This window comes from Ooceraea biroi, chromosome 11, assembly GCF_003672135.1.
Source record: "Ooceraea biroi isolate clonal line C1 chromosome 11, Obir_v5.4, whole genome shotgun sequence".
In the NCBI taxonomy this organism is placed as follows: Eukaryota; Metazoa; Arthropoda; class Insecta; order Hymenoptera; family Formicidae; genus Ooceraea; species Ooceraea biroi.
This window is the reverse complement of record NC_039516.1, coordinates 5,209,787-5,232,282: the sequence shown is the minus strand read 5'-3', so window position 1 is coordinate 5,232,282 and position 22,496 is coordinate 5,209,787. Positions and strand designations below refer to the sequence as shown.

At 41.7% G+C, this 22,496-nt stretch overlaps 1 protein-coding gene across 6 annotated transcripts in view; it reads left to right on the top strand.

The window, feature by feature from the left end:
• Positions 1-22,496, top strand: part of LOC105275886 (zinc finger protein 608) — a 150,484-nt gene that overhangs the window by 49,108 nt on the left and 78,880 nt on the right. For 3 of the 6 annotated variants that reach the window (XM_020030509.2, XM_026973904.1, XM_020030511.2), the window contains one exon: positions 11,199-11,266. The exons of 1 other annotated variant lie outside the window; for it this stretch is intronic. The gene's annotated coding sequence lies outside the window, so the exon portion shown is untranslated. Of the gene's footprint in view, positions 1-3,141; positions 4,452-11,198; positions 11,267-22,496 lie in introns of those variants that run through there. 2 more of the 6 variants (XM_020030510.2, XM_020030514.2) reach the window with 2 other exon arrangements.

The window sequence follows — 22,496 nt, the reverse complement described above, 5'->3', positions numbered from 1 at the left end:
GAACTTTCACATTTTCCCGAGCGGCGCGTTTCCGCGAACATGCATTTTCCTGCTCGTACGCGTGCGAGAGTCGAGGGAGCGGAGTGAGAGGAATTAGAGAGAAAGAGAGAGCGTAAAACTTTTCCGCTCGTTTATACGGACGCTCGGAGGTTTTCGCGTGCAATTTCTTTACCCTCGCGCTTCCGCTCGCGCATATTTTTCCGCACTTTACTCGCGGCGCTAGCTCGCTTAATGGTCAAATACGCCTTTCGTATTTAAACGCGCGTTATAGGCGCGGGTTCACATCTCGCGCGCGACCAAGAGGCTGTAAAAGCGAGAGCCTTAAAACGTGTCCATGCAATTTGATGTTTACGAACGTTATTAAAACGACCGCGCGGCCTCTTGCAGTTTCCGCCGATTATTATTAAGCGGCATTACGACTGTCTCCCTCTTTCTCCCGTTATGAAGCGACCTTTAATAAATTGTGCTCGAGCTGTGCTACTTACTCGTCAGAACAATTGGTGTCATTCAGTTGCTTAGAGATGAAAAGGACGATTGTCCTGTGTATGAAAGATGCGTGTCTTTTGGTAGGGGGAAAAATATGTAGAATAATGTGATATAAGTTACGCACAATGAAATGATAATCAGATAAAACATAAAAAAGCGTACTAAGCTCAAATGCATACAAAAATTTTATGAAAATTTTACTATTCGACGATTGCGTTTTAACTATGATTCCGCTTATTTTTAACATTACATTTTTATCATGCTATTGGAAGTATAATATGAAGATATTAATCGATGTTTATCGAACTCTTGAAAAAGAAGCGGAGAAAATAAAAGAGAATAAAAACTCAAAAAAGTGCTACATGGCATTTGTAACGTGAAAGTTGACTTTTGTATGCGACTTTACTTTCGAATTACAACAAGCTATTAAGCCCCCTAACAGCGCCCCTTTGTTTCGTGTAGACCCGACCCGTTCAGGTATCGGATGTACCTGGCTCTAAGAAGGGTCAAGAGGTACCCTGCATACCGGTTGGTCGTATTTTCAATAATCCGCATTGGGCTATTAAGACTAAATTGTTGGCCACATCCGCTAGATAATCGGCTGTATCGCCCAAACATAAATAGTCTAATCCAAATTTATTTCGTATTCCATGAGTCATAAGAATGGCATATGTTTATCGTCACACGTAATCATTTAAATATAATCAACTGATACTATTCTGATACTAACTGATACTATTCTGATACTAACTGATAATATTCGACACTGCCTCAATACGAATAAATATCAAAGCAGAATCACATTCAGTAATTAATTTTTCATTATATTCCAAATTCTGGAATTAAATATTTGGACAAAGGTACGTTTTGCCTTGAATATAAATATATCCCGTGTTTTTATTCATAACGTAATTGTCAAATTATCAGATTCTTATCTCTCACGTGTATTTAATCGCTGTCTCCGTATTAATTCGACATAAGAAAATTTAACAATAACCTCACTATTTGGGAGTGCATTTGTGGAGTTGATTTATCCTTTAAAACTAACACGAGTAATTTCATGGAAAACAATTAGAGAGACTCTTCTCTACTTCGAAAGAAAGAGTCTCACCGGACAAGAATCGGAAACGGCAAGCGTGTTTTGTGTTAGATAAATGAACGTGACCAAATGTGAGCCATTATTTCCCAAGACTTTGAATCGCGTGCACTTTGAATTGCAAAAATGTTGACGGATCTAGTGGCAGAGTGTCGTCTAGCAAGGGGACTGGGTCTTTCTTGAATGTGCATTCCGCCTCGGCCCGCCTGGTGTCTGAAAAGGTCACGCAATTAGTCGCACCAGTGAATAGACACACGGGCAAGAACGATTCCTTTTGAGAATCCGCTCCAGCTACGCGTCTTTTCCTCCCGTTCCTGCCCGGGGCTATTTCTGGCTGGACTCGTGCGAAATTCATCGCACGAATTCCTGGCACAGAGTCACCGTTTCACTTCACAGTTTTCGGTGGAGACTAATGGATAGACTAAGGCGCCGTAAACACGCGGTTTATTGTTTGCCCGTGTCGTGTAACACGCGTGCGGCAACAGACACGTGTGTAAAATGAGCACGCGAAACGAGCACGCGTGTCCAGTAATGTCTTGAAAATATAAACGGCCGCCTGATGTCTTTCCCCAAAAATCGTAGACTGTTCTGTTTTTATTAATGTCTTATTTGTATGACATCGATCGAATTTTGAAAGTACACCCTCAGAAAGGATTTCTGATAACAAGACGAAAAATATTCTTGACTAATTTAATCGTATTACAAGTATAAAAAATATGAAAATAAAACAATTTTTAATTTAAATCAGTAATTTCTATTCTTCTCTCTCGAATTAAATAAGATTGTCTTACTGTCTTGAGACAAGAGTAACATATACAAATTTATGCTTATATATTCTTGTATGTAGAATAATTTGATATTAGCGCCACTTTATAGTAGGCTTTGTCGATGTCGACGCATCATTTTCTCACAGTCGCTCGTCGACTCGGCGCCGTCCTTTATTCGGATAAAACGGCCAATATTTATGTGTTGCAATCGAAAATCGGGAAAGTGTTTCTGTTATTTACAATGCAAGAAATATTAAAAGATATGGAAATGTAAGTAAGTATATACAATAATATACTTACTTGAGAAATAAGATTCGAGATAAGACATTTCCATATCTTTTAATATTTCTTGTAGAGTATTGCACTTATTCATTGTAAATAACGGAAACACTTTCCCGATTTTCGATTGCAACACATAAATATTGGCCGTTTTGTGCAGATTCTACAAATTCTCTTACAAGAATAGAATAAAGATGTCTTTTAGATCTCACAATATTCTTAAATCAAGAATATTTTGAACTTGCTACAAATTTTTATCTAAATCCTTCTGAGAAAATTAATGAGATAGCACCAAGATTATTTTAATCTAGATTTTCGAATTTTCTATTCAAGATTAAAATATGCTTCTTTTCAATAATAAATATGATTGTCGCTATAGCGATCTTATTTTATGATAGATTAAAGAGTAATAGCATTAAGTCTAGAAATCTTTTCTGTGGGTGTATATACAATATATGAACGAACGAATAATTGTAAAAAGAAATTATCCGTCGATTTATTTCCTTAATTACATAATATATTCTCCAATCACATTACTATCGCATCATCCTCTTACATTCCTTTATACGTTTCCGTCAATACAAATTTAGCTTAGCTATTTGAAATGATCTGCCTGATGTTGCCATTTCGATTTAACATTCCCGTGATGTTTCGCGTAGGGATCTACGCTGTTCGTACGTGCTTCAATTTTTCGGTGCGCACTAAGCTCAGTATCGCGATCGTTCTGATAGGTTTCCCTCGACAAAGGATCATTCTGACAAATGCGGCTATCACAGCAATCGCGCGCGTTCACTCAGCTGTAGTAGTGTAGTACCGTGCGGCGTCGTTCGGTAGAGTGGCGGTGCTGGTGATGATGGCAGCATTGTGTGCAGCGGAAGGGGCAAACGTCGGCTCAGTGATCGCCAAGCGCTCAAGCCGGTGCGACGTGGCTGCCCGAGACACGAAGCGGAGCAACGCCTCGTTTCGAAACGAAGAAACGAGGAAAATAAAGAGAACGTACCCGTGACACGAAACAGTAAGTTCGCCCTCGCTGTCACGCAGCCGTCCACCGCGATAACACTGGTATCGTGCGGAACGCGGGTTTCACGAGCGAGCGTGCATCGAGTCGGCCGCGTGCTTCGCTCGTCCGCCCCGCAGCCTCGGCGTCGGTCGGTTCTCGCCGCCGCGTCCGGCAGTCGAGAAGGCGAGAGTGTGCATGTGTGCACGCCGGCGCGCCGGTGTGCGTCCCTATCCGTGTATGTGTTCGTGCACGCCCGTTGCGGCGCGCAGTCCGTCTCTGTGTACGCATTCATGCGTGAACGCGGAGTGCGTGGCCGCATGAACGCACGCACATCGACGCGGAGACGGTGAGTGAGAGTGCATACGTGTTCGTTCGTGTCGTCGTTGTCGTTGTCGCGTTGTTGATGGTGCATCGTTCGTTTCTTCTCCTTTTTCTTACGCGCGAGTGATCACGTGAGTGTGTTCGTTTCTTCCTTCGCCGGCCAATGTGGATACGTAAATAATAAAGTGTGCGTGCGCGGCTTTGCTTGCCGCTTTCGTTCGGCTCGCGTCGCTTCTCTCTTCTCGTGCTCTCTTCATCGCTCCTTTCGTCTGCTTGCCTTCTCTGCTCAGTGCGCGGGTAGAGAGAGAGAGAGAGAGAGAGAGAGGGTGTGTGTGCGTGAGAGGAGATAGAGTAAGAGAGAGAGGAGGATTACCACCGTGTGGGACAAAGGATACACGCGCACGCACACACATATACGCGAGAGTGTGTGCATGCGGCATACGGGACTCAACGGTGGCGGCGGCGGTACCCCCGCAGGATTATTTATCGACCTGCACACCAGGTATCGTGACCGCGACTCTTGTAATGCCGACGACGACTCTTTCGTTGCGCCACGACACCCGTTAGTGCCGTTAGTAAACCGAAGGGTCTTTAACAATCGCCCATAAATGAAGCTACGCCGGCCGAGCGCATCCGTAAAAGTCGCCTTTCCCCTTTCCTTACCTTTTCCCCTCGTCCTCGTTGCCGCCTCTGCGCGTCTTTCCTCACTTCCGGCGTGTACGCCTTTCTTTGTTTCCGGTACAGCAGGCGTAGGGAGTGTACGTAGGAAAGAGGCAGAAAAATTATGGAGAATGCTCAACGACATTCACAACAGTTTCTTTTTTTACTCGGAATTACCGATTTGTATCTTAATGCACGTATTCGTCAAGATTGGAAGGTTTTCGGAAGAGGTTGAATTTTATTCTTGCATTTTAATGCACGTCGTGCAAACTGTGAACTTTGATAAACTCAGCGGGAAATGTAGTTGAAATATGTGTAACGTTGAAAGCTCGTAAGTTACGTCTAAACTTTGATCAAATTTTCAGCGAGCGAAGATCACCTCCGATTTATCATGGAATAAATTTTTGCTGTTTGCGTGCTTTTCAGTACATATTTCGATATGTGAAATACGCAATCTCTGCTTCAATTCGCACGTAAACAAGCACTTCCGAAATAACACAAAACTCGTTTGCTCTGTCATAATATTAAATGAAAATTAACTTTCTGCATTTTCTGAGTTTATACCATATTTCCAGGTCACGTTAATAGATGTTCGATGTGGAACATCGACTTCGCAAGTAATTTTAGATAATTCGTAGAGACCGAGATTTAATTCGTCTGGATGAATTTTAATGAGATTAGCGGCTATTTTCTCGGTGAAGTAATTAATTATGCAAATTTGACTCGATAAAATCCATTGGGAATGTAATGACGGGAATAATTCAAAACTCATATTATGTTACAATGCGATATTTCAATGCAACATTTCTGATGTTGCATTTTGCATATTGATATTTAATGCATCAATAAACGGACGCATTCATTCAATTGAATTCACGTCCATGTATCGTGGATTTTTGTGTTAATATCAAAATAAGCACGTAGAATATTATTTTGTAGATTTAACTGAAACAGAACAATGAAAAACGTAAGCATCTGTGAAACAAGGATCCGTGAGTTATTTCTACGAATATCCAACAATATTCCTTTATAATACAATTAATAGCTTATTTTAACATCCTTAAAAGCAACGGGAGAGGATGCATACTTGATAATTACCCTGTAGAAAGGCTATTAATATCATTATTATTGTTATAAAATATCCCGCTGCCATTAGTGCGAGCGATCCGATTTACTGCTCCACGGAAATAGCTTGCAACTAGTCGATCTTCGGGACACTCATTCATTGTGTCCAAGCTCGAAGTATCAGCTACAAATTCATGAAAGAAGAGCGAAATTTTTGACTTTGTTAATAGACGTGGTGGCTTACGCGACGTCGTCAAGTCGCGCTTCTCAAAGTATCTAGCTGGTCGAGCTACTTACTTATTAAAGGGCATTACCGGACTTATCGGAGCATATAATAATGCTGCAACGAGGGAGGAGACTTTAAACAGCAGACGGTCGTAACGCGTGCTGCTCGTCCGACAAGCCGCGCCGGTGATGCGGCGGTCTTTTCTTATTTCGAGAAAGGCCACTTTGCGATCGTTTTTCTTTTACACGCCTCAAGGCGATCGCGAACATTCTTGCGCGTATTAACATAACGAGATCTCTGTTTTATATTTTTCCATCCGTCCGCAGTTTGTTGTCTTTTTCGTAACTTCATACCTTTCCATATACATTGGAATGTATCGGAATTATTTATAATTCGTTGTTCTCAATTTCTGTCAACTAATTAAATTTTTATCTTGGAAGCAGAAGGGTCGAAATTTATAATTTAGTATGAGATACCCGAGCAAGTACGTCGAAAGCGTTAGAGAGAAAGTCCTTTTATGTTCAACATGCTTTTATGAATATTTTCTAAGATATCAGATGGTCGTAAATCCCTTGTGTCTCTTGTGCTGTGCCTCGAAATTAAATAAAACGGCTAATGAACATATGAGCCTATGGCTACTAAGCTAATGGCTGGATAATGGATATTGGCTCCTTTTTTTCTTCAAGGTACAGAAATATTTTTCTAGAAATTAACGGGAGTCACATCTGTGTCGAATCGTCCGTGTAGCAGTAATTACGTTTAACGACTTGGATTTCTCAATCACTTTATTAGTAGGTATTCATGATTCCCTTCGATTAAGGGACGCGGGATTATCATTAGCGTATTATTCATAAATACTTATTTAAAGAGTTACCATTATATGAGGCATTAGGTGTGATTACAGCATACAGCATACCGAACATTTATTGCATTTTAAGTTGCTTTCAGTTTTTTCATTTTTTACATTGCTTAAAGGTGAAAAGAGAGAGAGGGACTATTTTATGTCTACCGATTTCCGGCTTATGCTTTAACTCGCTTTTATGTTGCGAGCTCTTGTGCGCGATTCACGATACTCCGTCGTGCTTTCTCGCGAGGAATAAAATCGGAGTGTGCCGGAATGGAGTTGACGAGTCAAACGGGCGTAAACAAGACGTCGGCGCTGACAGAATTCCTTTTGAGGCAGTGTCGACCATTCCTTTCCGTCTTTCTCGTATCGTGAAAGCGTTCATAATATCGGTACTTGCATTGACGCGCTTGTAAAAGTATTCGTTCCGACTCCTGATACGAAGATAAAGGAACGGTGTCTGTAATATCCAGATTATTGTTCAAAGTTTCTCTAGGGCGAAGGACAAATCGTCCCATTCTTTTCCACAGGTTTATGCATTTTCAAGTTGGAAAAGCAGAGAAAGGGAAAAGAGAGACTTCGGACTACATGATTTTCCTTACTGCTGCTACCTGTTCGGTTTTATGATGACGTAAAAGCTAACCGAAAACGTATTCGTCGGCTCCAAGTTATTTTATAGGGGAGAAAGAAATGCATTATAGAAACGTATGGCGACATATTTGAAGTATTTTAAATGCTACATACAGTAAACACAGAAAACTCTCTTTGTCTTTTGTACACTCATAATATTCCGCGGTTTTAAAACAAGTAGTTTAATTGTCAAACAATAATTAATTACTAATTTTGGAACGGGGAAAGAGAATAAAAGTGCTGAAGAAACTCGTGATGCAAACACGTGAAATATTTATTCGCGATGCTATTTATTGCATTCAATATCGCTACGTGATATTAACAAAATGCGCGACGTGTATTGTAAATACGCGACGAAAGATCAATAGACACCGGTTTAATATTCCACCGTTTAAAAATAATAGGAGAAAACACATGTTGAATTTTGTTTTCTGCATTGATGCTAAAAAAAGTCACGTGCTCGAAACGGTGTGCATATGCATGAACGCTATTATTTTTGCTGAGTATTTGAGGAACTGCAATTGTGTCTGAGGCCAGGCTCGGCAAGATAAAGCCGCGAATCGCGAATTGACACTTTTCCGCGGTATCGCCCACGCTCTCGGCAGATTGACTCGACGTAGCCAGCATGTGTTTCCGCGAGCGGTCGAGATTGCAAGTGTCACGCTATCATGCATGCGTGCATGCGTGCGCGTACGTGTATATGCGTGTGAGTGCATGCCTCGATTCGAAAATAAAGCACGGTGGGCGTGATACATACACGCGCGTATACCTATGTGTGCGTACGGTATCCATCGCAGTTTGTCGTGCATCAAAGTCTACATTTGTGATGCCGCTGCTCTTAAAAATGGCCACGCGCCGCTTGCAACGGGCACACGTGTCTGTCTCAAATTCTATTTCAAGTCTATTTGCAGCGTAGCTAGCAAAGGTGCATGTGTATGCATAGAAATTTATTATCTTTCAAATATAACATTGCTTTTCAGACATATGACATTGTCTCTCACAAAGAATTTAAAACACATTAATTCTTTATGAAGTACGTTTGATTTTCCTTGCCTTTTTTGAGTGACGTTTTGAATTTGTTTAGTAGAACATCGAACAAATATTGCATTTGACACAATAATGACAAATTTTTGTAACGTTTATTTTTTGTCAAAGCGTTAAAAGAAGTCACACTTCTTTTGACATACATATGGAGCAATTAAATTAAAACAAAATATATTACATATAGGAATTGCGTTTCTCGTTTTTCCGTTGTTTTTCGTCAGTGATCGGATTGGTAACATTCTGGAGTCAAGGGGCTCTGTTCCATCGCATCGAGGCAAAACGCAATTTTCAGTGGTCGACCAGCTCGAGCCAAACCGTAACTCGTGCTTAACGACCTTTTAACGATTTTTCCGCGTGTCCGCAAACGAGCAGCCACTGCCGACGTAAGCGATAAAAAGTGACGTTATTACTTGGAGCGCGATAAGTTCGCTTAGAAAACGTGTGGAATTCATTGTCATTTCATATTTTCTCGGCGTGCGTGCAACGCTTGGATATGGCTGGTCGATTCAGCGTTGAAATCAGTGTTAAATAACAATTTATAAAAGCTAGGCCTTAATTAACAATCAAAAGAAACTCTGCAGATTTCGGTAAAGATCGCGTTTTGGTATGCATGAAATGTGTTACATCGTTACATTTATCTTATCAAAGTGAGGTGCAATTTAACACTTGGTATAGAGGACATGCAACGATGTAGACCGTAATAATAACGGTAAACGAAAAAGCATCGGACAAATGGCTGGACGTGTCTTCGACGAAAAGTAATAAAAGCGTTGTCACGCATCATGCCGGCACATTGTACAACAAATTACCGTTGTCCCTAATGACAACACGCGCGGAAAACTCGTTATTAGATGAGCATAGCGATTCGCGTTTCCTCTCGTCGGGATCCATATATCTCGTGCATCGCAATGCAAAAGAAAAAAATGGAGGGAAAAAGATTCTAAAGCCGTGGCGAAAAAGAAATTTTCAGGGGAAAAGAGGAACGTGTGTGATCGATGTTGATGTCGAGATTTCATAAATTGCAACAAATTGTTATTCTTGCGGGCATGCAAAGAGAGGAAGAGAGAGAGAAAGATACACCGATGTGCGAATCCCGTCACGAAGAGTGATCGAAACGTCGTCGTAGTGTAATATCTGCAGCGGTAAACGCGTCACGGTCGGTTTATCGCGTTACACACTTTTACGAGCCTATTTCCGGTGACGGGATTGCCAAATCGCATCGGGATCACGGATTACAGGAGCCCCGCGCGAAATATCGACCGGATTAAACAAATCGGCGGACGGGCGTGCATTAACGCCTGGTTTTACTGCGTTGGATATTTATCGTGGTCGCTGTCGGCTTCCTAGGAAAACGTCCACAGTTATGTAGTAGCGCTTGTCCACATTGATTTTCGGCCCGACGTTTATTTTTCCGTCTCGTCCAGTATCGAACGAGGATGTCCGACTGGCTTACTCGACTTCGTTCCGCAGCATTGACGCAGTATCACGCACGCAGTATTGAAGTGCCTGGGTGTGGATACAATTATCCACGTAATAAACTATGCATTTATTATGAATTTTGCATTGTGTAAAATTTTGCATTGTGTAAAATTTCTGTACAAATTACACGCGTGTGATATAATCTAAAACACATACAGCGTGACGTGTTTTATATTTTCTCAAAAGGAAAGATGCATGTATAAAGAGAAGAAATTAAGGCGTTAACGTTTGCGTGAAATTTTTGTTCCTTTGTGCTGTTCACTGGAAAAAGTTAGCATACCTACCTCCAAGCACCCTTACATGGGTTGAAAGCTCGTAAAGATAAGCATAAAACGCGCTGCTCGTAACACAAAAACTGTCGCAACAGAAACGTCGAACGTAACGTGGAGAAAAGATATTCGATGTATCGTTGGTGGTCAGGTTGACGTCACCCAGTCGACCGGAATACCTTTTCCAAAGGAACCGATCCGGGATTCCTTGTACAGTCGAAAGAAACTTGCCAGTCCGACTGTACCGTTTTCTTACGTTCGCTATAATCGTCGGGAGATATCGTTATGTTGTACGTTATTATCTATCGACCTCTAATACAGGTATTTACGTGAACTCCTGAGTTCTGATAGCCGTGTCGACGCCCACCACGTTCGAGCGAGAAGAGAAAATAACTGAAGCATGTATTACAATCTTTTCCTCCTGGTTGCAATTAACTCTTTCAACCCTACGACTGCCACGCACTGTGTACAAACGCATTACATATAAATTTCCACATAACCATATAAATTTCCGCTACTAATTAAACACGCGAAAAGCATTTATCAATTTTTATTTTATTTTTTGAAACGGAGAGGTCGTTCTTCCATAAATTACAAAATTTTTCAAAAATTCTTTTGCAGAATATTAGTTGGTTAAATTGATAGATATCGCCAGATATAAAATTTTGCATAAAAATTATAAGGATAAAGGTATGTGGAATCTGCAGAGTTAAATTGTTTAAATTGTCGGAATAATGCCGTTTTAGATGCTACAATAATATTACGTTTTATATGATTATTATAAATTTTTATGGGTTATGCGATCTCTCCTTTTTTCCACTTGAGCTGAATATTATGGAACATCTGATCACAAAAACGGTTTGCGCGATAAAATTGTTTATTCAGTATGGTAATTGCGCGATTACTCACCTCAGTGTGAAAATAATGGGCATAGGCATATATTATTCAATTTATGTATATTTGATAAACTATTATAAAGGAATATTGGTTTATTTATGATACTTTATTGATTTTTATATTTTCTGTTTTCAGGTTTGTAAGCGTTTCCGTGGGATTTATCTCGATAGCAGCAATTGTAGACTGCAAATACAGTACTGGTGGTAAGTGCTACAAACAATCTTAGTTTAAAATAGATTAAAACTTTGTTTAGCAAAATTATATAATATTACATTTATGAAAGGATAGTATCGTACTAAAAGTAATATAAAGTAGAAATAAAATAACAGTTTTCGCATGCTGTTAGGAAAGCGTGAGATAGTGAAGGACGCCTTTATCGCTTGCAACGTTTCGCATTTCCGATCTGTATTTGATTTTCTTAGACATTTCCGAAGCGCGTCGAATAGATCGCCGGAAATCATAAGTCATCGCGCGGGCAAATTGGATCGCGCAGCAAATAAGAATAAACGCCGGAAACGGGTCTCCATAGAGGAGTCATTTTTCTCTCTGACGAAATACGAGTGGATGCGGATTTACTTTCATGAATGTTATCGTGCGATATGCGCATGGCTGCAGAAACGGCTTGTTCCGCCGCGTATAGCTGACTACAGCGTCCTTATAAGCACACATGCTCGTTCATCCGTTGAAATAGTTATTCTGTCGCAGTTTCCGTCTTCCCCGCGCGCATTATGCGCGCATTACCAGTCGACGTTAAACGTGCACTTCGCATGTAGAGCATGCAAATCGTCTTTCGCGCGTAATCTGCACAATCCGTAGACCGTTTTCATGTTACGTTCGTAAACAGATTCTCTAGTTTTTCTTCTATCTCGTGGCAAACCCAAACATTATCTAGAGAAATAGAATTTAGCTGTTTATCGATGAAATCAAGTTTCAAAGCGCCAAAGGACAGCTGATACTCCGACGGAAAATAGCTGGAAATATTTTCACTTTATTCTTCATCCTTCACGCTGCTCCTCTTAATTACGCTCTCAACGATAAGTCGAGGAGATTCAGAGCTCCAATTTCCGAAATTGCTTTTACAGGAGATAAGGCTACCTTCGAGTTTATGTTAAGTTACGGAGGATCGGTTACTCGAATTCAATTTGAGCTATTTACACAGAATACGCTGTGCATAAGATCTCTTTAACCTGACGTAGAGGTGAACATTTAATTAACAAACTTTCTCTAGAAGCCTCGCATCGCGATACGATTATTCGAGGCACGTTCAGACAAACATTCCCATGAAATATTCAGGCAAATATTTCTTTTGCGCGGGCCGCATGGGAAGCTTATTTTCAGAAAAACCTGATATATGCTTACCAATCGGTGATGGGGATGACATCGAGTCGCGAGAGGAGGAATGTTGAGGAACCAAGTTCCAGGTTGCACTAGAGCGAGCTACGAAATTCCTGGGGTAATTTCAGGGAGAATCAAATGAGAGTTCGAGAATGGCGATAGAGCGGGAAGGGGATTTTCCCCACGAGTAAAGGAGATAATAGGGGACACCATCCTCTCAATCTCACCCCATGCTGCCCCAACGAAATAGCTATTCTGTCGAATCCTCCGCGCGTATTACCAGCTAACGGTAAATGTCCACATATATCTACGCCCACCGTAATGGATATAGTCGAACGGTAGCTCGTACCTGCGCCAATTAGTGTCAGACTACCGGAATTGGGACTGAACGAGAAGGGAGAGAGAGAGAGATGGAGAGAAGGTTGTCAGTTGTACCCAAAGCCGTTTCGGTGGCGATAAATTTTTCGACGAGCCGATTTAACTCGCGCGAATGGAGCCGAACCGTCTGATTAAATTATCCGAAGCGGAATGGTCGCGTAATCTCACCGTATCAATCTTTGTTACCGCATCATCGCGATTCGAGCGACTTAGCGGGCTTGCGACCGGGATCGGTGATCGATGTTCCACGAGCTCATGTGACAGGAGAACGATGTCGACGCTCATTCGCAACGGCATTAATAACGCCCGACGAGGTTTCCCCGATATCCTTGATTAAGTTTGAATTGATTTTTCGTCGAGCAGAATTAAAAAACAAATTAGACGGCGCTCTTTCGGGGGTTTTCGATAATTTAATCGCGGCGGATGGACGGATGAGAGCTCGCTTTGTATCGCGCCGCCCGCATGGCTATCAATAAATCCATTAAACGCTAGATATGCGCATAATTTATTTCTCGGCGCGCGTAATCGCGATGAACTGTGTGCATAGTGTGGTATGACCGCGACTGTCAATCACGGCGCAACGTGCAAAAACCCGCGGCTTCGCTGAAAACGAACACGTTTAGTCGCGAGCATACATATACGCGTATCGACGTTGAATATCTGCGTACATAAACGGCTTTACATTCACGAGCAAACTATGTAAACTATCTTTTAGCACGTGCACTCTGCGCAGACATAATCAATCCAGATAACGTCCATTACTTTCCGATCTCTGATGTTATTTCTCGATTTGTTTTCATTTGTTCAATGTCTACTGACACTCGGGCAAATGAAAATCTCTCGCTTTCGCGAACTGTAAAATTCACTGATTTATTTAATTAATTTATTCAGTGAATCATCAATTCATTGAGATTAATGTTACAAGGATTTCAACACAAAGCTTGTTGCATTATTTGAAACAATAAATTTAAGCCACAAACGACATCGAAATAGCTGTTACTTTTTATATTTTTGTATATTTTATTATAGTTTTATTATATTGTTTTATTTTGTTATATTTATCCCATTAAAATTCTGTTACATTTTTGACTTTGTTTAAGACTCATTTATACATTACTCGTTTCCCGTGAAAGCCGCGCAGATGTATAATAACTTAACGGAGCTAATCATGGAGATAGCGCTGGTCGTTAATTCATCACGCTCTATGCAATGTAACGTGATCCATTTTGATCCGCCACATTTGGGCCGACATTCACGCTCGTATGTATTTACGAGCGATAACGTGTACGAGCACCGCGCGATAATGCACGTTCCGCACGCGGCGATTTATCGGCGCGGGACTTAAAAGTCGATGATCGATCATGCTTTGTCGAAAGTGCGAGATGGTATCACGCCCAGTCGGTTATTATCTCCCTCGGCGTGGACACGTCGCAAGATCGAAAGCGTCGAATTAAGCGCGATAGCGCGTTTTACTTATGTACGCAATATTAATGTTTCAAAATCGCATCAAGTGATTTATCGGCCAATCTTAATTGACTATCCCTTTCGCGCTTGTAACATTATACTTAAAGCAGCGTTATTGATCTTCTAAGCGGCAGCATTAATTTGGAAGATTGTTAATAACGAAATGACAACTTGTGCATTAAAAAAGATTTTATGTCTACAAGTGTAATAAGGATCCTTTTTTAGTTAAATATTTAATATCTCTACATTAATCTGAGTGACGGTGTAGTAATTGTAATTTTTTTCAAACGATGGTTTAAACATTAAAATAGAATTGTTGATCCTGCTGCTGATGGCGTTCTTTTCAACGCGAAAATTTAATGAGGACGCAACTGTGAAAGCAGCAACGCTCTTTGAGTCACCGAGTTGCGCCGTAACGAGGACAAATATTTATGCAGTATTTTATTATTAATTGAATCATTAACGCGCGCTAGACGGTTCGATTACAGCAGCCTGTGTTTAGCGGAAATTGTAAATTATCAGTTTATACCGTGGTATATTATAAAGTTATGTGCACGTAATATTTATGTACAAATAATCCTGATAAATAACTATTGTTCGATAATTAAAACGTCCAGTTTTTCTCTATTCTGTTTTTACTCTTGAGATAAATTGCAATTAATATTTTTTTATTACATGATCTAATTAGATATTCAAAAATTCCAAGAATCCATTCTCTAGCAGTTAAACATTATTTTATCGCGTGTGCGTGATACATTATCTGTAACACAATATTGTATTGACAAATATTTTTTTCGCGCTTGTGCGTGCTGATTAGCAGCTCGGCTTGATTTTACACAGTATATTCAAATTACATTATACGAGACTGTTTGCGTTCACCGGGCGTGATAATGCGCAGATAATGGTTAATATTGCCGAAAAAACGCAAATCAGCATCAGCGCTAGTAATACGCTTCGAGTAAGAGGAATCGCGGGCTTATCGGATTTCTCGGTCGTCGCGTAAAGTGTTTCGAGAAGTCAATCATGGTTATCTGCTTAGCTTCACCGATGCGAAGCAACTGTCCATCCATCGCGACGTCGTCGTAACGCATTTATACATCGTGTAAATTTATCGCACCTTTCGCGACATTTGCGCTGATAACATCGCGGCGCGACGTGAAGATTTCCTCGCGCGATTTCGCAACTCGCTAGCTTGCAACTAGCTTGCTGTCATGCGAAATGGAAAGTTCTTTTCCTTGTAATCGGAAGAATTATTTCACGTTTGATTGCAATTGTCATTTAATTCGCATCAGCGTGTGACACGAACGTGCAAAGCGAGACGAAGCTCTTGGAGTAAGACAACGATTCAAGAAATGCGGAAGACGACCAAGAGGAGTTCGTTTGCATGCGCATTGCAAACAAACGTTTAACCGTGCTGGGTATCTTCCGGTTTGCGTTTCTTCTTTGGAAATACAGGTATCTCAAAACTCGGAGTGATTCATAGATGTCCGAGCTCCACAAATTGGAGTCTCGTTGATTTAGACGTTCTGCGGAGATCGAGTCTTCACCTTTAGATCACCGGAATCAATCATCGTTCTTATACCATTAAGGTTTCGTTCATCCTTCGTATAGTCGTTGTGGACAATTAGGTAAGAATAGGTTGTCTTCTGTGTCTTAATGGCCGAGGTGCTTCTCTTATTCGATCTCGCGTTTCGAGATCCTCGTTAATATCTTTGCCACGTACACAGTACATTCACGTTATCCATTATGGCACTCGTATCGAACGATTACGGAGGCGCGATCAAGTCGTTTCATCAATCACTTCTCAATCTCCTTTCACATATCTGCCTCTATCTGGCCCCAACGCGCGGTAGCCGCTTGTGTCTCGCTCGGAATTATCGCAAACGGGCTATTAGTGTGTACTTTCGCGTGTACTTTCAGCTGCGGATAATGACGACAGTGTCTCTCGAATCAATAATATGTTCTTTTTTTTAGCACTCGGCGCGCTCATATAACCATCAATTTCGCTTGTACGGTATAATGAGAGGGTTCCGTGCGAGGCCAGATATTTAGCGCTAAATAAAATAGACGAAAGGTCTAGATGGCCATAAACCGATTATGGTCCTAAATAAAATCTAAACTTCCAATAAATTATACAGCAAGCCTAAATCTTTTCTCCTGCGAGAAAGAATGTGAAACCTGATTCGAACTTTCCTTCGCGGAATTTCGCGCGCACTTAAGCATATTAAAAAGAATGTAAAGGCTATCAAAGAGCGCGCCTTTAATGGGCCGGAACGTGCCGCCGTTAAACGATCATCGACGTAACTCCGTTAATCCCAGTATGAGGAAGGCAAAAAGAGCTAATAGCGACGATTAGGTTTATAAAGCAGCTCCGCGCTCGCGTGGCCGCCGTAATCGCGGGCGCGCTCGTGCGCGATTTGTTTATTCGTCCGCGCTAATTGCGCGACGTCGCTCGGCAATTTGTAACGGGTGAAATAATTGATCGGTGAGGAGAGAGAGGGAGAGAGAAAGAGCGAGTGAGTGGCGAACGAGTGAGAGAATCGACGACGACTTTGTCAGTCGCTCGGTTGTTTCCGCATTACGGCCACAATTAGGTAAACAGCCGGGCATTCTCGACTGCACGAGGGAGGGTGGGAGAAAACGATAAATTACGAGCAGCTCGTAAATCGTCGACGAGCTGAGAGACTTTCAGCTGTCGTATTAAGAAGTCGAATACGGAGCGCGCGGCTAAACGAGGACGAAAGAGACAGAGAAACGGGGAAAGGGAATAGAGAGGAATGACAAGAGGCAGGCATAGCCATTGAAACGACTTCCGCGGGGTCATCGCTCTCTCGTATTGACTCATGAAAGGTAGTAAGAATAGATAGACGCCACAATCATCGGCCCACATCATGCGTGTCCGCTAATCAACTGCTAATCATAAAGATCATTTTGGATGACTTGTATGATCAGTCGTCAATTCACCTTACTCAATTTGATCTCAAACAATTTCTCTTTTACTGTGAGATCTCGAAATCTGTGATATAATATGGCATGTATAAAGTTTCGTTAATATTTAATGTAAGGAGATTGTCTAATCGATTTATTATCCTCGAATTTTCCTCGAAGAAAATGTGAAAGGTCTAATAGTTTTTATATTATTAGTGAGTGGAAGTTAGATTAACTTCTTTCTTGTAAATTATGAGTTATTAAAGACATGCATGACTGGCTTTTCTTTTTCTTTTAGTAGATTTTAATGGAACGGAATTTCAATTCAAGACTTTATTAACGGTACATGGTATATTGATATTGAACGTCGATTACATCATATCGTATGATTAACGCGAGTTTGGAATGTTTTATATAAACTCTTCGAGAATAGTATATAACATTTGGAAGAAAGAACGTCGAGCGTCGACTCGTACGTGAACGTTGCGCTCATCCAACTTTTAAATGCGTCACGGACGGATTGTATTTCAATCTTTTCAAGCATAAGACTCGTTCGTCGAGTGGCCTAACTGTACTTCACCGGAACTTCTATAGAACTACTTTCGCTTCATAATAATCGCCAAGTCGTGGAAAGTCGGAAGGCACAGCGCATTGGAGGAGTTCAATCGTGGGAATACCACTCGAAATATGACTCGCTTTAACGCCCGTGAACGATGAATGCGTTTCACCGCAAATTCCGTGTTCAACATTCGCGAGACGTATTTACAATATAATTCGACGCGATGGGAATTGAATCAATTAGACTCGCTATAAAAAGATACGCAAAATTAACTCTCATAAAACAATTTTCAAAATTTGTCGAGCCATAGGGCTTATCGCGAGGCAATAAACTTTTTAAACAGTTACGTGCAGCGCGACGCAAAAGTTCACGATAAAAACCTTAGGGAGGTTCCACATTTGCAAATTGATTTACGTACGCGGGAGTACCGGAGGGTACCCGTTCAGCGCGGCGATTATTTTGAGCTAAAATTAGCGAAGTGGTCGCCGCTCGCGAGCTACATAATTGCGTCCATCTGCTCGACACAGTGTCATGCGGCGTTGTAACGGGTGGAATCCCCGAGTAGCGATTAGTTGGGTAACTATTTGCGCGAGACTTTCGAGAGAAGAGCGATACCACACGACGCGTGAACAAACAGGTGCGCGAGTGCGCGCAAGGACTCGTGTGTGTGCACGTCCGCTTATCCCTCTAATTGGAAGCGATAATTATGAATTAGTCGAATGGCGCGCACTATGCGCATACTAGGTGTTCCATTTCAACCGTTATTATTTTGTTGGTTATAGCGCATAGGAAAATGTAAATTGGTTTCTTTTTGCTGGCAAAAATTTAATTAAAAATTTTTTTTCGTGTTATTTTCTAATTTTATTTCTAGCAATTATTTTTAGATATATCGAGTGCTCGCATGCTCCATTCGAGTATCGCTTTGTTTGCGAATTTGCTTTTGTACTGACGATTTTGAACCGTTTGTGTATACAATGATGATAGAGCGCGCGAGTGTATTTGGAACACACTGTATACGTGCGGTGGATTCTATGCTTGATACGGCTCATGGACAGTAGGCGTTTCCAGCGTCATTATAAATCAGAGTTAAACACGCTAATTATATCGGTCCGCCGATGGGTGGAGAGGAGCAGGGGGTCTTCGGGGTTCTCAATCGGAGTACGTGCCGCTTTCGACTTTTCTAATGAACGTCTCGTAACGAGCGTGAAACCGGGTTACGACCTTATAACTCATGACTCTCCGATAATTTATAGCGATTGCGCGCGCTTATGTGTGCTCATTGATGAGATATTATTTGTAATTAACAATCGAGTGCACGCTCGCTATCGTTTTGCGAAATTATCGTGCGAGATACGATGCGCAGTAACGATCTTGTCCAGAAAAATTTAGGGTATCTTTGTAGTAATTCAACAAAGAGAAACTAAAACTTATAAGTATGTCTCAAAAATTGTCATGCTTTATTTTCAATCCTGATTTCGCTAAATTGCTGTAATAGAACTCTGGCATTATATTGCATTGATCATGATTTTAAAAATGGAGAACATATCAGATAATTTTTTAAGAACTACATATTAATTTTTTGAACTACGTGTGGAGAATGTGAACCGAACGAAATAAATTGTGGAAGAATTTTTACTAGAAAATAATCCAAGCAAATTTAGCAGATTTAGCTTTCGTTCGTCTCTTCAGAACTCGATAGGGAATGTTCAAGTTGGAGAGATTTCGATGAGCACCATCATTCGTGAGAATCCTCGGCACTCGGACTAGACTGAGAACCTCTTCGCGTGTCTCATTCTGTGTCGAGTAAGAATGGGAAGAGAAAGAGAGAGAGAGAGGAGCGGCAGTGCCGAGAGAGAAGGAGCGACGAGGCGATCTAACGTGAGATAATGAGTTAGGACGAGATAGCGAGTTACCGATGAAACATATATATTACATATGTACATATATATACTGGGACGCGAATGTGCACACGTGCACATCCTACGCGTGCACGTGCGTGCCCCTGTGCGTGTCGATGCGCGGTCGGGCTGCCAAGAGCGGAACAAACACTCTGAATTACGAGCCGGGAATGAGAACCCCTGACCATTATCCGGCAGCGAGGCTACTCTTCACTTAAGTCCCATCCGTCTTTCTATCGGCTCTGCCTCGCTCGTGTGCGCGTTTATAGATTTACTCTCCCCGAAAAAAGAAACCGACGATCCGCCGCCCTCGATCCGCGAAAGCCTCGGTGTCGCAAAAGTAATCCGGCTTTTATCAAGCAAACAGCGAAGTTCCGTGAAATTCCCGACGCCAAGTTCTCCAGCGAGAAGTGGAGTTCCCTGTATCCCCAAGTTATCCCAACAGCAGCGAATTTGAATGATGCTCTTGAATCAATCAATATTACGTCATGCAGAATAATAAACGTATGTCTCTCTCTCTCTCTTTCTCTCATAAATCATCACATATAGAAAATTGACTGTTTGCGGAAGCGATATCCGTCCAAAAGATTTTCATTTTCCACCGTGAAAGAGGAGCCATGAACATCCCTCGAGACGTCGCAACAGAGTGAATAACGTTTATTTACGAGTTCCGCGTAAACGTCGAGGTCCAGATGTAGATCTTGGAAAACCATGTCCGTTTCGATACGAGCGTCTTTCTATTTCGGTTCGTTCCGGTGCGGTTGTGAGCGACGCTTAACGCTCGCCTCCGGAGGAGGATGCACGGTCGGCGGGCGGAGGGGTGCTTCTCGAAAAGCTTGCCTTCGCATTTTTCGCGATCAACCGCCGCTGGAATGCCTGGCTCGGCCGTCCGTCGAGCTTCGATCCGCTTTTTCGCTGCACCTTGCGCGCAGTGCCAAGAAGTTAGTCGACCGGAATTCACACTGACTCATTCGATTAGGTCGTCCATTCGGCCGGGGAAGAGGCTCACTCGGTCGGCTTCGACGAGCGAGAGCTGGTTTTGCCGCGATTTTCATACCGCCGCTCATCGTCGCCCATCCGCTCGTTCCTCGTCTCGTTTTTATGGTGCTCGCGCGGCCGCACTGCCAACTATTTGCGCTGGAATTTTGGCACAGTGGTATTGTATTTTATCCGGGTGAAGGGGAAGAGGGTAAGGGGGACTCCGAGTGAAATATCGTAGGATTTTATAATAAAAAATTGGAGCTGCATCAACAACTGAAGCGTGGCTTGCGCTTGCATGCATTTTTAACAGTGGCCATGGTGCCGCGCTTAATAGCCGGCGAAAGAAAAAAGGAGAATCTACGTGCCTTGAAACACGGTCAGCTGGTTTGACTTTTTTTTCTATTTTTTTTTGCCCCATCGCCGGCTCTGACATGCTAATCAAGTTAAATTGTCCCGACTTTATCAAGCGTGACGAGTTTTCTAGCATTCTTTTAAACGGCGCGCCAGTAATCGCTAATAAAAAAAAATCCTTTTTGTTCGCCGTAATTGATTTGTGAAAGAAGATGCAATAAATCGTACGAATGACGAAACTGGCCGAAATGTCGGTGCAATGACCGTAATTGTACAATAGTATCGTTGCGCGTGCGTTAGCCAATAGCTCAACGGCATCGCGTGTTTACTGGCTGAAATGGTACGATTTCGAAGACGTTTCTGATCCTATCCAAGAAATTATCTCTGCCGAAATAGCTTGAGACGCTGAGTTTTCGACTACAGAAGTATTCGACGTCACGCACGAATGCACATAGGCGACGAGTTTGTTTTTTAAATAAATCATCAATTTAGTTCATCACTCGGCAAGTGTGCTTCGTCGAGCCGCGATAATTTTATCGGAAAAAAGTTATTTGCGAAGTGCTCCTTTTTTTAAATTTATTTTGTCGCTTCGTTATAATTCAAGATGGCCGTTATAATTATCAGTGACACTTACGGGAACGGTTGTACGGTTTTAGAAACTCGCGCCCGAGAAAAACCTTCCTCTCGGCCGCGCAATTTGCGTAAAAAGTGCCCTTCCGCGAGCGAAGCTGTAAAACAACGTAATTACAACGTCACGTATCCAACCGCGTTCGTTTGATACGACAAAAAAAGTTGATTTTATTTGACGCGACAAAAACCGCGTTGGCGTTGTAGCGTTGCGGAGAAAAGTCATGCTCTTACGAGCCGATTAAAGCAGGTTTGACTGGATTTAGATGGATAATGCGTATTTATATTGACTCTAAACTTGGCAATGTGCACGCCATAGAAGGACGCGTTGCCACTTTTATTGCTCAGACTTGCAGTTTCATATCTCAGATACGTTTTTGAATCGTTAAAATCTCCGCAAACATATTTGCATACCTCAATTCGAGCTTATTATCACAATTCTTCTCGGCTTTGCAGATTGCACGTTCCGAGAAAATTAGAATATCCATGTGCGAATGTGTGTTGAACGAAACACAAAATAGGCTCGACAAACAAAGTAAACGCCGAAACGTAAATGTTTTTAATTCACATTAAAAATGCGAGCGTATCGTCTGATAAAGCGAGATTACTTTTATCGCTACTTGAAACTAGAAATGCGAATATGGAAGATCCGACTTGGTTGGTTTCGCTGTTGCGCTCTTATATTCTATCAGAGGTCGTGCGTAACAGTGTCTTTCTATTTTTGGAATCCCCTCGATCACATGAAATCATTGATCGTCGCTCCTTGAGCTCATTTAACCGTGGTCTTCATGCCACTTACGCAACTTCGATTTGTTGGAGGTATGCTCGGCTCTACGATAATTCTTTTCTCCGATTGTCAGACAAAGTATCATCGTTTTCTGTATAATTAATAAAGGTATTTTAAAAAACAAT